Source organism: Suncus etruscus, chromosome 9, assembly GCF_024139225.1.
Source record: "Suncus etruscus isolate mSunEtr1 chromosome 9, mSunEtr1.pri.cur, whole genome shotgun sequence".
NCBI lineage: Eukaryota > Metazoa > Chordata > Mammalia > Eulipotyphla > Soricidae > Suncus > Suncus etruscus.
Genome location: NC_064856.1, coordinates 71,566,771 through 71,580,644, shown reverse-complemented (window position 1 = coordinate 71,580,644; position 13,874 = coordinate 71,566,771). Strand labels below are relative to the sequence as shown.

General features: G+C 35.4%; 1 protein-coding gene across 2 annotated transcripts in view; it reads right to left on the bottom strand.

The window, feature by feature from the left end:
* Positions 1-13,874, bottom strand: part of NELL1 (neural EGFL like 1) — a 1,037,291-nt gene that overhangs the window by 679,990 nt on the left and 343,427 nt on the right. The gene's annotated exons all lie outside the window — the stretch shown is intronic.

The window sequence follows — 13,874 nt, the reverse complement described above, 5'->3', positions numbered from 1 at the left end:
TTTTTAATGCTTTCTTCATTCCCATCTGAACATGGAGAGTCACTGTCATAAGAGAGAATGGGACATGAACAAGAACTGATAAATTAAAGAATGTGAAAGCAACACCTGGGGTCATGATAATTTATGTGACATGGAATCATTTTGAGGTACACTGTGACTTCAACTAGCTGCCTGAGAAACCTCTTGGCTTCTGGAAAAAGCAAATTAAAAGGAGTGAAGAGATATATGGCAACAGAAGGCCTAAAATCAATGCCAAGAAGCAGTATATATATATATATATATATATATATATATACTTGATTTATATATATTTATTATTTGTATATATATTATTATATATATATATTATTTATATATATATTGCTTTGGGGCCACATCTAGTGGCACTCAGGGGTTACCAGAACTTGCTCCTGGTAGGCTTGGGGATTGATATGGGATACCAGGAATCAAACCACCATCAGTTCTGGGTCGGCCACATGCAAGGCCACATGCAAGCCATCTCTCTGGCTCCAAAGAGTAAGCATTTTTAGTCCCACTATATTGCTTCTGAAGCCAGAGATATCTGTCATCAAACCAATTATAGTCACTTATTTTTAGGGCAATACCCAGCAATACTTTGTGGTTACTCCTGATTCTACACTCATAAATAGCTCCTGGCAGATTTAGGAGACCAAATGGGATGCTGTGGATTAAACCCAGGTCAGCCAAGTGCAAGGTAAACACCCACTGTGTATCACTTCAGCCCCCAATTATAGTTATTTTATGTCAATCTGTAACTTTAGATTGTGATTGAAACTCACTCCTTGTGACAAAAAAGTAAACTTTGGTCAAGTGTTGAAGCCCTTTAAAAAAGCAACACAAGATATTAGTAGCAGTAACCTGGCAGTAGCAATAACCTTTATTATTATTAAAATCAAGTGTTTATTTTGACTTAATTTTTAAATCTTAGGAAATATTTCCATACAGTGAAATAAATGCACCCTATATCCCATCCAGCGGGTTCTGATAGATGCAGAACTGGTCATAAATTCTTGTCAATATGAAGAAAATTGCCATTTTCCCCAAATTTCTTTACCCCAGTATTTATATAAATTCTTTATTTAAGCACCATGATTACAGACATGATTGTAGTTGGATTTCAGTCATAAACAGAACAGCCCTTCACCAGTGCAACATTTCCACCCCCCATGTCCCCCTCCCTCCTTCCCAACCCCTTAATCCAAAAAAAAATCTTATTCCAAACATATGCCTTAATTGTGTAATTTTACACATAATCAAGGTTTCTCTTCTGTTCAGTGAAATTGGTACACCTGTGTTTTTACCAGTTATATGCCTTGTGGCCAACATATTAAAGCATAACGTTTTTATTTTTCTGAGGCCAGAGAACTGGTACAGTGAATAAGTCAATTTCCTTGAGTGTCCAGACACTAGTTTGATCCCCCAGAACTGTATACAACCCCCAGAGCATGACAGGAGTCATTCCTAAGCAAAAAGGCAGTGACAATCCCTGGTAATACAGGTTTATCACCAATTTCCTTGCCCTTATGCCAAATTAATTTTTCCAATATAATTTTTCTGCCAAATAATATTTCAGCTTAAAATCTATTTCTATTTTTATCTATATGTTATATTCTTGTAATCCAATTCATATTCTTTTGTTTGATTGTTTTATTTTTGTCTGAGACCATGCCCAGTGGTGCTAAGAGGTTACTCCTGACACTACACTCAGAAATTACTCCTGACAGGATCACACCATATGAGAAGTTGAGGATCAAACCCAGATCAGATGCATGCAAGAAAAATACCCTGCCCACTGTGTTATCACTCTAACCCCTCCAATTTATACTTTTTGTAGAGTGAAAAGTAACTTTACATAATATCATCCAAATAATGTATCTCATCATTCTCATTGACTCAACACTACTGGTATATTATTCTGGATAAGTGACTGAATAAATCATATTGCAAACACTTTTCAGCAGAATTGAACTTTTAATCTGGAATGGTTAAGACATCAGCAAAACTAGCAGAAACCACTAACTTTTAAAGTATAATATGGATTTATTTTTAATTCATTGGAGCCTAGTATTAAAACAGAGAAGGTGCGAGTAGAGCTGCTATTCGGGGACCCTGAGAAGAAATTTAATCATTGAGTCTTAGTGACCAAAGCGAGTTAATGTACCTTTAAAACTAAGCAAATTACTCCCATCTCCCCACAAATGACCCATCATCATAAATGTTGGCCGTTAAGGTGCCATGTGATTCTGCATGGACCACTGAGATGACATACGATGGAAGTGATTCATCACTAATGAACTGAACAGCATCCAATAGGAGTCATGCAGATGTCCAGACTGAAAAGGAAGATGGCTATAAGAACCATAAAAATTCAAAAGGGAGCTTCATAATATTTGGAACACATAATATTTCATACTTTAAGGGGATCAAGAAAGAAAAAGAAAGGGAATTAAGATTTTATTATAGTTTTCACCCTGCTTTGAGCCCCATACTAGGTGCCTCAACATATTTTATCATTTGATTTCTACTTAAGCAATAGCATTACTTGTACAGTTTGCAGATGAAAAAATGGAAAAGACAAAGAATTTAAGTAATTTAAGTAATCAAGTAATTAAGTAACAAGAAGGGAGGTCAAGAAAGTATATAAATTCAGATCTATTTGACTTCAGAAACCAAGCACTTTTATTAAAATATTAGATTCAGAATTTGTGGCTAAAGTTATAGTATAGGTTCCATTCTTTGACCTGTGCAGATACCAAGATCTGTAGATACAGAGGTCTGATTTTATCATCCATGACAGAGCAGAAGTTTCTGTACACCACAAAAGGACCTAGATGAGAGTAAATGAACATGTATGGAGTCAGTAGTTATTTCCATGACAGTATACTTCAAGGCGGAGAAACCCTGTATCTCTTAGGCCAAGGGAATTCCTTTTTTAATTTCCCCAATATTTAATGTGCCTATGTAGAAAAATAAAGAAGCAGCACAAAATAATTTTTTTGCTTTTATTATTGTTGTTGTTTTTATTTTTTGTGTTTTGTTTTTATCTCAGGACTGTGATTATTGAATGGTGGTTGTCTTTATTGCTGTGGTGCTTTTTGGATTTTTTGTTTGATTTTTCTTTTTGTATTATTGTTGCATTTCTCTTCCTTTTTCCCTTGTCTCAAATTGATATTTATAACCTCTAGAAGGTCTCCATCCATTTTTTCCTTGTTTGATTTTTACCCCATTTTATTTTTTTGCTTTTCTTCAAGCAGAATCACATAACTTGAACCATCTTGTTCCACCTCTCAAATTTGAGGGAAAAATAATGGAGGGTATCAAGACCAAACAGTTGCATGATCACTAAGTAGTAATAAAAATGATCAAACTTAAACACCAAATCCAAAGCCAATGACAACAGAATTGATATCCAATCTACAACAAGCTAGACACAGAGGGGACCACTTATACTAGCAGCCCAGGGGTTTAAGGGAGGGGGATATGGGATGCATGCTGGGAACAGGGGCAGAGGGAGGACAACTTTGGAGGTGGGAATTCCCCTGATTCAATGTCAATATGTACCTAAAATATTGCTGTGAAAGATTTGTAATCGTCTTTGGTCAAAATAAAAATTATTATTATAATGAAAAAAAAATAGTATAGCAGGTTGCCTGGCATGTGTAGCTGATCTAGGTTATATCCTGACATCAATGTGGTGCTCCAAGCACCACATTGTGACCCCTGTAAAACAAGCTAGAATGAGTATGTTCTGAACACCTCTGGGTATGGCCCCAAAACCAAAAATGAGATTCAGAATTTTTTATTTACCTGAACAGGAAATAGTGTGCTTATGCAATTAATTTGGGAGAAGGAGTTACTTTGATAATGGTTACAAATTGGATGATGTAAAGGTATGAGTCTATACTCTCAACATTTTGTACTATTATAAACAAATGATAAATTAGTAATTTGTTATATAAGGAAATTCACCATAAAATGCCATTATATCTCAATAAGATTATTGAATAGAGCATTGTGAAATCACAAAAATAGAGAGACAGATATGTTTCTAGGGAGCACATGTTGGAAATCTGACCCTAGTAGTGAAGTTGACTGATAAGTCAGACATTGATTTGAGAGATAAAAGTTTAAATATAGTAAAACAAGTTATAAGGAAAAAAAAGAAATAACACAGCACAAAGCCAAATAAACTGATTGGTGGTGAGAGAGAGACCTTGTGTGAAAAATAAAAAAGTGAAATCAGAGAAGTGAGCTTCTACAAGAATGGTCCTTGCAGCCTGTGATCTGGATGCATTTTACCATCTATCAGAGAAATGTAGGCATTAACTATAAGCAGAGTTGGTAGAAGGATTAGTTTTGCATTTTGAAAAAAAAAACTACTCTGTGATCATTATGTTAGACTAGAGAGAACCAGAATAAAGTTAAGAAGCCATAGTCATTTTTTAAGCTAAAATAAAAAATATTTGAGATTAAAGGAAGTCAGGAAATGTGGAGGGAGGTGGATGTGGGAAGATACTCTGTGGAAAAAGTCAACTTGGTGATGAACTGAACCCTGGGGTGAAAGAGAAGAATGCCTTAAGGATGTCTCATAAATCTGTGGCTTGAGTTAAAGGAAACTTGTGGCCATCACTCACAGATGGAGAAAATATGGGAGAAAGAGTAGATATTCCAGGGAAGATAATAAATCTGTTTAGGCCACATTGCATTTGATGGCCCTTTGAAGCAGCCAAGAAATGCTGTCAGATACATAATTAGACATGCAAGCATGGCATTTAAATGCAAGTCTAGTAAAAACTGTTAGTCATTTAACCATCAGAGCTAAACAAAGCACTAATATAGATACTAACTGGGCATAAAGGGGGGAGAAGTAGGAGGTGAGCAGAAACAACTCTAGTCAAGCCTTGAGGAGAGGTCCATCATTTAATTACCATGGGGAATAATGTAAGCTAGAGTGGACTGAGAATTCTAGAGCATCATACACACATAAAGTGCATTTTGAGCAAGTGTAGCAGGAGATAAGAGCTTAAAATGTATTAAGGCAGTGTATTTAACTACAAATGGCCAGGGGCCCCAGGCTCAGCAACTTTCACACAAAAAAGTCAAATCCGAAATTAAATTTTTTTTTTTGGCTTTTGGGCCACACCCAGTGAAGCTCAGGGGTTACTCCTGGCTATGTGCTCAGAAATTTCTCCTGGCTTGGGGACCATATAGGACCCCAGGAAATCAAACTGCAGTCTGTCTAAGCTAACGCAGGCAAGGCAGATGCCTTACCACTTGTGCACCTGCTCCGGTCCCCAAAAATGATTTTTAATGCTCTAAATGACCTCCAAGTTTTTTCTCTTTCCATTACATTATGCTGAATACAAGGAAGAAGATATTAAATTAACATATTAAGCATATATAATCTCCTAAAATAATAACTAAAATTATATTTACCAAAAGAAACATAAATAGAAATTTTTGGCTGGAAGAAATTCTAAATGAAGAACAGTAAAAACTCTTTGGTAAAACTTATTTTCTTTCCTTTTATCAGGGATAACTCATGGTAGTGCTTGGAATAATTTGTGGTGCTAAGACTCAAATCAAGGTTAACTGTATGCCAGGTCTTTACCCCAATAATAATCTCTTTTAAATTATTTAAATAACAAAAATTCTAGATACAAACATTTTTGCTTTCGGATTTGGCTTATTCTGGCTCTGTCCTTGTTTCATTTCTGCTGGGGTCAGGCAACCATTTACAGTACCAAGGACTGAGCCCACATCAACAATGTCCATAGCAAGTATCATGCCCACTATTTTCTACTTATTACAGACCCCACACACTTTTAAAAAATTGTAAATCTCACTGACATAATCCTTACAATTTTCTGTTTGTAGGGCTACTATTAACTTCTAAGTTTTAGAGATTCCACGTATTGCTCCGCTCTTCAATTATTTGACAAATTATTTGATCTTCTTCCTGTGCAAAATGAAGAGTCTGGATAATCCCTAAAAGTACCACATAAGTACTCTGTCATTTTACTGCCTGGAAAATAGCATCTCATGGAGTATCCATGTGATCATTCAAGAAGGCCAAACATACTGGAAACAGTATGGCATAGTCAGAAAGAGGACATAGTCAGAAGATAGAAATCCCAGACTCTTAAACTTCATCTCAATGCTTTTCCTATATTATCATGATTAAACTTATCAGTATCTGTGCAATTCCCTCCTCCTAAAACCTAAAACATACCACAGACGATAACACTTCTATTTTCATAGCCATAATGAATCTGTTCTATTTCTCATACCATACCTTGAATTCTCTTTGAAACTATCTCTCCCCTGCTTTAATTCATGTGAACCAAGTGGTGGTGACCTCTATTGTCTTTCTTCAGAAACTGAACTACTTGTCCAAAGACTCAATCCATAAGTATCCTGACTACAGGAGTGGTTCCCAGTCAAGCTCTGGCCATAAACCAGACCAATAGGACTCCGTTCTATAAGTCTTGCTAGGACACCTGGGATCATTTTGGTTAGAAAGGCAAACTTAAAACTTTTGGTGGCAATAAAATGGCTCTGCCTGTGAATAAAATGAACCAAATCAAGAGATAACATCTTGGTGACAGTTTGAGCCTTGGATAAAGCTTAGAATCTTGAGTTCCTAAATGTTTTCTGGTTAAATCTTTTGTTGTTGTTGTTGTTTTTTTTTTGGGGGGGGGCATACTCAGCAGTGCTCAGGGTTTGTTCCTGGCTCTGCACTCAGAAATCGCTCCTGGCAGGGTTAGGAGACCATATGGGATGCCAGGAAAGAAATCCAGGTCTGTCCCGGGTCAGCCAAGTTCAAGGCAAACACCCTATCACTTTGCTATATCTCTGACCCCTGTTTAAGTCATTTTGAGTTTTGATTTGCACTGCCTGTATACATACTTGAGACCCTTTTAAGTATAATATATAAGTATTAGATATATAAAATTCACACATCACTGCCAGTTTCTAGTTTCACACTTATTTCTTAGGAATAAATTTTCTGGCAAGAAACTCTGAATCTATCACATAGTTATATTCTCTAAACTTGACAAAAGAAATGAAAACAGATATAACAGAAATCAGAAGTGAACTATATAAATAGGGATAAATCAAATAAATAAGCCTCAGCTTATCATATATTTTGGTTTTTAGGTCACATCCAGTGACTCTCAGGGGTTACTCCTGACCATGAGCTCAGAAATTATTCCTGGCTTGGGGGACCATATGGGATGCCAGGGGATCAAACCTCGGTCTGTCCTAGGTTAGCACATGCAAGGCAGATACCTAACACTTGCGCCTCTGCTCCAGCCCCAGATATTTAAAGATTTTTGCATACTATATACAAAATTTAGAAAATAGAAATTAATTGACACTTGCCTACTCAGGAATGGATTACTTGTTAGTAAGTATAGTTAAGAACTTAAAACTGGGGCCGGGCGGTGGCGCTAAAGGTAAGGTGCCTGCCTTACCTGTGCTAGCCTAGGACGGACCGCGGTTCGATCCCCCGGCATCCCATATGGTCCCCCAAGCCAGCAGCGACTTCTGAGCGCATAGCCAGGAGTAACCCCTGAGCGTCACCGGGTGTGGCCCAAAAACCAAAAAAAAAAAAAAAAAAAAAAAAAAAAAAAAAGAACTTAAAACTGTTTCATCTCTTTGTATTCACCGGTCCACAATTTATGTTCTAGGTAGAATCAACCTCTATAGACACCACACATCTTGCACCTGTTTTCTCATATCCCTGTTGTCCTTAATGGGCCCTCAGACAACCACAGTGAAGTCATTTATGCTCTTTAATATATTTTCTCATCCTCAACACATCAACCTAAAATAAATCCTAAAATGAATAAATATAAATTTAATAATTTTATTATTTTTTTGGTCTGGCAATTTTCCCTCAGTATCTGTCCAGAAAATACTAATCAGCTTGAAATCTCAGTTTGAAGTATCTTATATAACACAGAATATGTGTTATGCATGATAAGACATTGTTAAATATGGTGGCACATTAATGTGGTACACAATTACCTCAGAATTTGCTATTATAATCAATGCCTGTCCTATCTCCAAAACCTAAAGAATATTAATTAGGTTAAATTAATATAACACCAATGTGAGCCAACTGTAGGTCAGCAGAGGGATCAGTCACTGCAATCCTCAGGAATTTTGGCTAAAAATGATGAGGTTTTTTTTTTTGTGTGTGTGTGTTTTGTTTTGTTTTGTTTTGTTTTTTGAGATGGTTGGTTGCTACTGTTACAGAAAAAGGAATCTGGAAGCTTCTTAATCAGAAATTAACACTCTAACTTGAAAACCACATAACATTACTTATGCTGGTGATTTGTTTTCCAGAATTGCAAATTTCATGACAAATATTTATCATATAAAAAGGGTTTAGAAAAATAATTGGTTAATTGTTCAACTACTTTGCATCAGAATATCAAGTTTTTGGTATTAGTGAGTTATCCAACAGTCAACAGTGATAGGTAATTGAGGTCAGAGACAGTACAACACTTAAGGAACTTGATTCATATTAGGCAAACCAGGATTTGGTCTCCAGCATCACACATAAGACTCCTGAGTACCTCCAATAGTGGTCCCTGACTGTTGCTAGATATGGTTTCCCTACCCCAAAATTTATATTTAAAGTTTTAAAGTGGCTGTCATAAATAATTTAAAACTTTTTAAAAGGTTTGTTTTACACTTTTGTTCACAATTTTATATTTAAAATAATTTTTAGTTTATTAAAATTAAAAATAATTTATTTTAAAAATAATATGCCAATTAGGGCATAAGTGGGTTGGATGCTGTTTCAATTCTTCACACCATGGGGTTTTGGAACCACTGAGTATGGTATCACTGTAATGTGGCCCAGAAGACCCCCAGTTTTGTCAGGATGACCCAGATAATACTCATCATGGCAGGGTCTAAGTAGCATCGCATCCTCAGGGCAATGCATTGAATTTAGCTGAAGGCCTACTTGGCTAAAAATCATCTGTAAGGTCACTAGCCCTCAGGAGCAATACTTAAGACATTCCCTGAAAAATTAACTCTATTGTTCCCTTTAGGAGAGATCAGCAGGGGCACATACAAGTGCCTTGAGTACCTCCAGCTGAGCATTGGCCCAGTTGATTATCTCTGGGGGTGTCTTCCAGGCCTGGTAAGTACTGCTTTGGAGGCTTCCCTCACAAAAACAAAATTATATATGAAATGAATACATAATTTCTCAATGGTTAGAATTTAAAGATTTTACTTTGGGGGCTGAAGAAATAGAGCATTAGATTAGACACTTGCCTTACTCATCGTCAACTTTGGTGTTATCCCCTTTACCTCAGATAGTTTGAAGTCTGCCAGCAGTGATATCTGAGCACTTACTAAAAAGTAAACCCTGAAGAAAGCCAGTCTGACCCCAAAACCAAAACAAAGTAATAAATTTAAAAGTTAAATTTTAATATTTAAAAGGTCAGCATTTCAAATGTCTATTCTAAACCTGATACTTATAAAATACATTTTGACTAATGTACCATAAGTATTTCTAAGTATTAGAAATATATAAGATGCTCTCTCTAACCTTAAAGAGAGTCCATTCTGAATCCATCCTATGAAATCCAACTACAAATATGTTTGTAATCATGTTGCTTAAATAAAAAGAATGATGAAAAAATGATTAAAAATAATAATAAAAAAGAAACAAAAGAAGGGAAGAGACAGCATCAAATGATGAGAAGCTCTAGTCCCAAGATTACAAGCAATTTACCAAATAGTGGGATTAAGATGATGAAACAGACTAGAAATGACATGAAAACAGTGGTGAAGAGTCATGGGTACTTTGCTGTTCGAAAGGATGCAGAAATTATGGGCATCAAAATCATAAATAGTAACATTATTTTAGCCAGTTTACCTAAGTGATGATTTTTTTTTCAAAAGGTAAATCGGGCTACAGAGATGATTAAATGGGTTAGATCAATGTTTGGCTTGTAGAAGCCCTAGATTAGAGACCCTGCTTTGGAGGATCCTCTTAACATTACCAGAATGGCCCTGGTAACCCTCAGCAACTGGAAGTAAACCCAGGATTATGTGATCACTTTTGGAAGACCCTAGAAAATAAAATTAAAATTAAAAACTAGGCTTCCTTTGCTCTGTGCTACCCCTGGAAAATTTTTCAAATAATAAACAGGCTTCAAAAAAGCTTCTCAGACTGTGTTCTTGAACATATGCAACTAGGCAGAAAGAATCACCTTGTCCACATTTTAAAATTAAAAGAATGAAAATACCCAGGGCTGAACTGTTGCCCATGTGCATCCTGACACCAAGGATAGATTTAACAGCAAACATGGCATATGTACCCTAAGGACAGAAAATAGATTCTGGGATTTTTTTTTTTTTTTTTTGGTGTGGGCACACCTGGCTGTGCTCAGGAGTCACTCCGGGCTATCTGCTCAGAAATAGCTCCTGTCAGGCACAGGAGACCATATGGGATGCTGGGATTTGAACCAAGCACCTTAGGTCTTGGATCAGCTGCTTGCAAGGCAAACACTGCTGTGCTATCTCTCCGGCCCCGAATTCTGGAATTTTTAAAACGTTTTTCAACCACTAAATGAACACAAATCTCAAGCCCACTTTCTCAGATAATAAAAAAAATCCCAGATAATCAAAAGAAGTCATTCCCTAAACAGATAATCAGGGTGACTATGTTTGCTCTCTATATACTATGATTTCTTTCTTTAACGAGCTGATTTCAAAGTAAAGATGATTCCAGTCCTATTTAACAACTATAAGAGCAAAATAAATTTGACTTTGCTGGAACATGATGAAATGGGAAAGGGCATGATGAGTGAATTAAGTTAGAAAAAAATATACATACCAGGCAATCTCATTCAGATGTCAAATGTGAAGAAACAAAATAAGATAACAGATAAAGCCAAAGGAAAAGAGCACTATGGACTCTGACCTGGGAGCTTAGGATACTGAAAGGTGAGGAGAAAGATGGTAGAAGAGGATGCAGTGAAAGGTAGCTGAAATATTGCCAAGTGGGGCCTGGCAAGTAAAAGTACCTTTGGAAGAGGTATGAAAAGGCACCCCTAAAATAGTCTTATAAACTGGTAATTACCTCAATTTTTATAAAGGATGATTCCATTTCTTGAGGTAGAAATGCTGTTTACTCAAAATATAATACAAGGAAGATCATTATTTTCCAATACAAAACACAAACCATGAACACATACAAATATATCTTAAAGCAGGCAAGAGTTGACATGGTTTTAGTAGAGCAAGTTTTCGTTTATGGTAACAAGGCCTTTCTTTTTCTCCAAGAAAGCTCTAGATTTATGATATTTGGCCCTGGACTAAATGAACCAAACGGAGATTTATAAAGCAAATAAACATAAAGATTTACAGGTCCTTCCTCAGAGCAACTAAACATGATGGAAAAACTCATTGACCTTTCAAAAGAAGTTAGTTCAGTCGACCAGAAATGTAGCGCACCAAAGAGATTTCCAACTAATCCTTTAATTTAAATTTCTTTGTCTTCTCTAGTAAATATGCTACGGGGGGTTGCTGAATCCCATTTACTACTTTTAAAATGTAACTGCCTCTAGCTATAACAAACAGCATGACCTATCATCCTAAGCACCAATAATGCAAATAATACTCAGAAAAATATGATTGCAAGGGATTACAAACGAAGGGAGATGGAGCAAGTAGCTAAACCCAAGTAACTGATTTTGCAAGATCACCTAGGGAGAGATAAAGGAAGCTGAGCAAGGCAGAAGACCCCTGAGTAGGAAAGGAGAAAGAAGAGATGTCAGCTGGAAGGAGGATTTGTTCAGCTAGAGTCTAGAGTTTGAGTGTTCTGTGTAATTTTTCAAGAAGATGAACTTGGCAAAGGATCAAAAAACATACCTGAGTCCAAAAGGGGAGTTCATCCCTAAATTGTGGGTCTAAGTTTGAGAAAGAAGGGTTGTCTAATTTGATTTCTGTGTAATGAATTCAAAATATGTCTTTAACATCACTTCAAGAATTTAAAAACAAAAAATAATTAAAACAAACTCACTAAACTCAATACCTGCTTCTTTTATTGTTTAGGATTATTGTTTTGTTTTATTTCACAGAGAGAAATAGTCCAGGAATAGGGCCGTTGGCTTACCAATAAATAATTGTGTCACCATGGATATGTTATGAATACTCTACAAGTCTTGGTTTTATAGGAATAATCATAGTGCTTAGCTTATATAATTGGAAGAATGAAATAAAACAATACCAACCTAATCTAAGCACACTGTCAGTCACTAAATGGTAGCAATATTATAATCAAATGTCAGACAGGTGAAATTCAATTTGAAGAAATGATAATTTAGAATAGAAACAGCACAGTTGTATTACATATTAAATTTTTAAGTGTATCAGGTTAAAGTGTAACATCTGAGCCTTAATAACAGAGATGAAAATCAGTATTGTACTATCAGAAAACCAAACTCCAGTGCTTAATTGCCAATTAACTTCAGGCATGTGAATATCACTTCACATGTGAATATCAATATTTTATTAGGGTATAAAGTTAAAAGGACAAAAATGCATATGATGCATTTTAGATAAATTATATTAATAAACATTAATAGTAGAAATTCCTATGTGATTCATTCATTTATGCAGTCAATGTTTATAACAAAGTAGCTGCTATTTTCCTGCTATTCTCTGTTGTTAGATGTCAGAGATTCAGCAGTAAAGGAAGAAGACAAAAGTTTATGATCTCGGGGAGTTCACTCTCCATGCTAATAAGAGTGCCCTGTGAACTCTAAGTATTTGGTCAACAATTTGAGTAAGTCTTTAGAGAACAAAATGAAAAGAACTTTGAACTCTGAGTAAAATCTGCTTTACCAAGTTCAAGACCTAACTCTAGATCTTGGACCTGAGTTTGGTCATCAAAAAAATATTCCAGGAAAGAGAACTCATAACTTATGGTATTGAATTGAAGATTTGGGAAAAATATGTACTAAACCACTCTATAAGCTACAATACCAATACAAATATTAGCTATACTAATTTATAAACTTAATTAACATATACTCAGCAATATTACATCAATCAAAACCTTACATTTGTAAGATGAACATTCAAATTTATAGGAATTCCTAGGTCTGAAAATACCTTAAGCTAGCATTATGTCCTAAAACACATAAAGCACACATTTTAATGACTAATTTTATGAAGTGATAATATATCTATAATAATTAGAATTATTTTATGTAAAATTGAATATAATCAGTTTTTAAGGACTTTTAAAAATCCCTTATATGCAAGTGTGATTGATTACTGAAACACAGCATATTCTAAACATTTGAACAAGTAGTCATTCTTCCTTCTCTTCACAAGATAAATGGAATAAAATATCAGTATCTCTCTAAAACACAACTGGAACTTTTAAGTGACTTCTCCAGATTTTCAATAAGAGATTAATACTCAGGGATAAAGAGAGTGGCCAGTAAATGACCACAATGCTGAGTTGGATATATATACCAAATAGCCTGTTTATCACTCTGAAATTAAATTCCAGAATTTGACAAATTTTATGTCATAGATATTAATTATATATAATAAAACATATTACAAATTATTTCATCACAGGAACAAAAGTGCACATACATCCATTACAAAAGTCTATTATTTTTTTAGTAATGTCAAAACTAATCAAAGTACAAGGGCTTCAATGGCATCTTTATGGGACTCCAACCTGTAACTACTGGATGGTGGAAGGATGATAATACACTTAGAAACCTAGAGAGAGCCCCTGGTTTTTGTGGCCTTTAAAATGACATTAGTGATTAACAATGAATAGTCCTTAATTATAAATA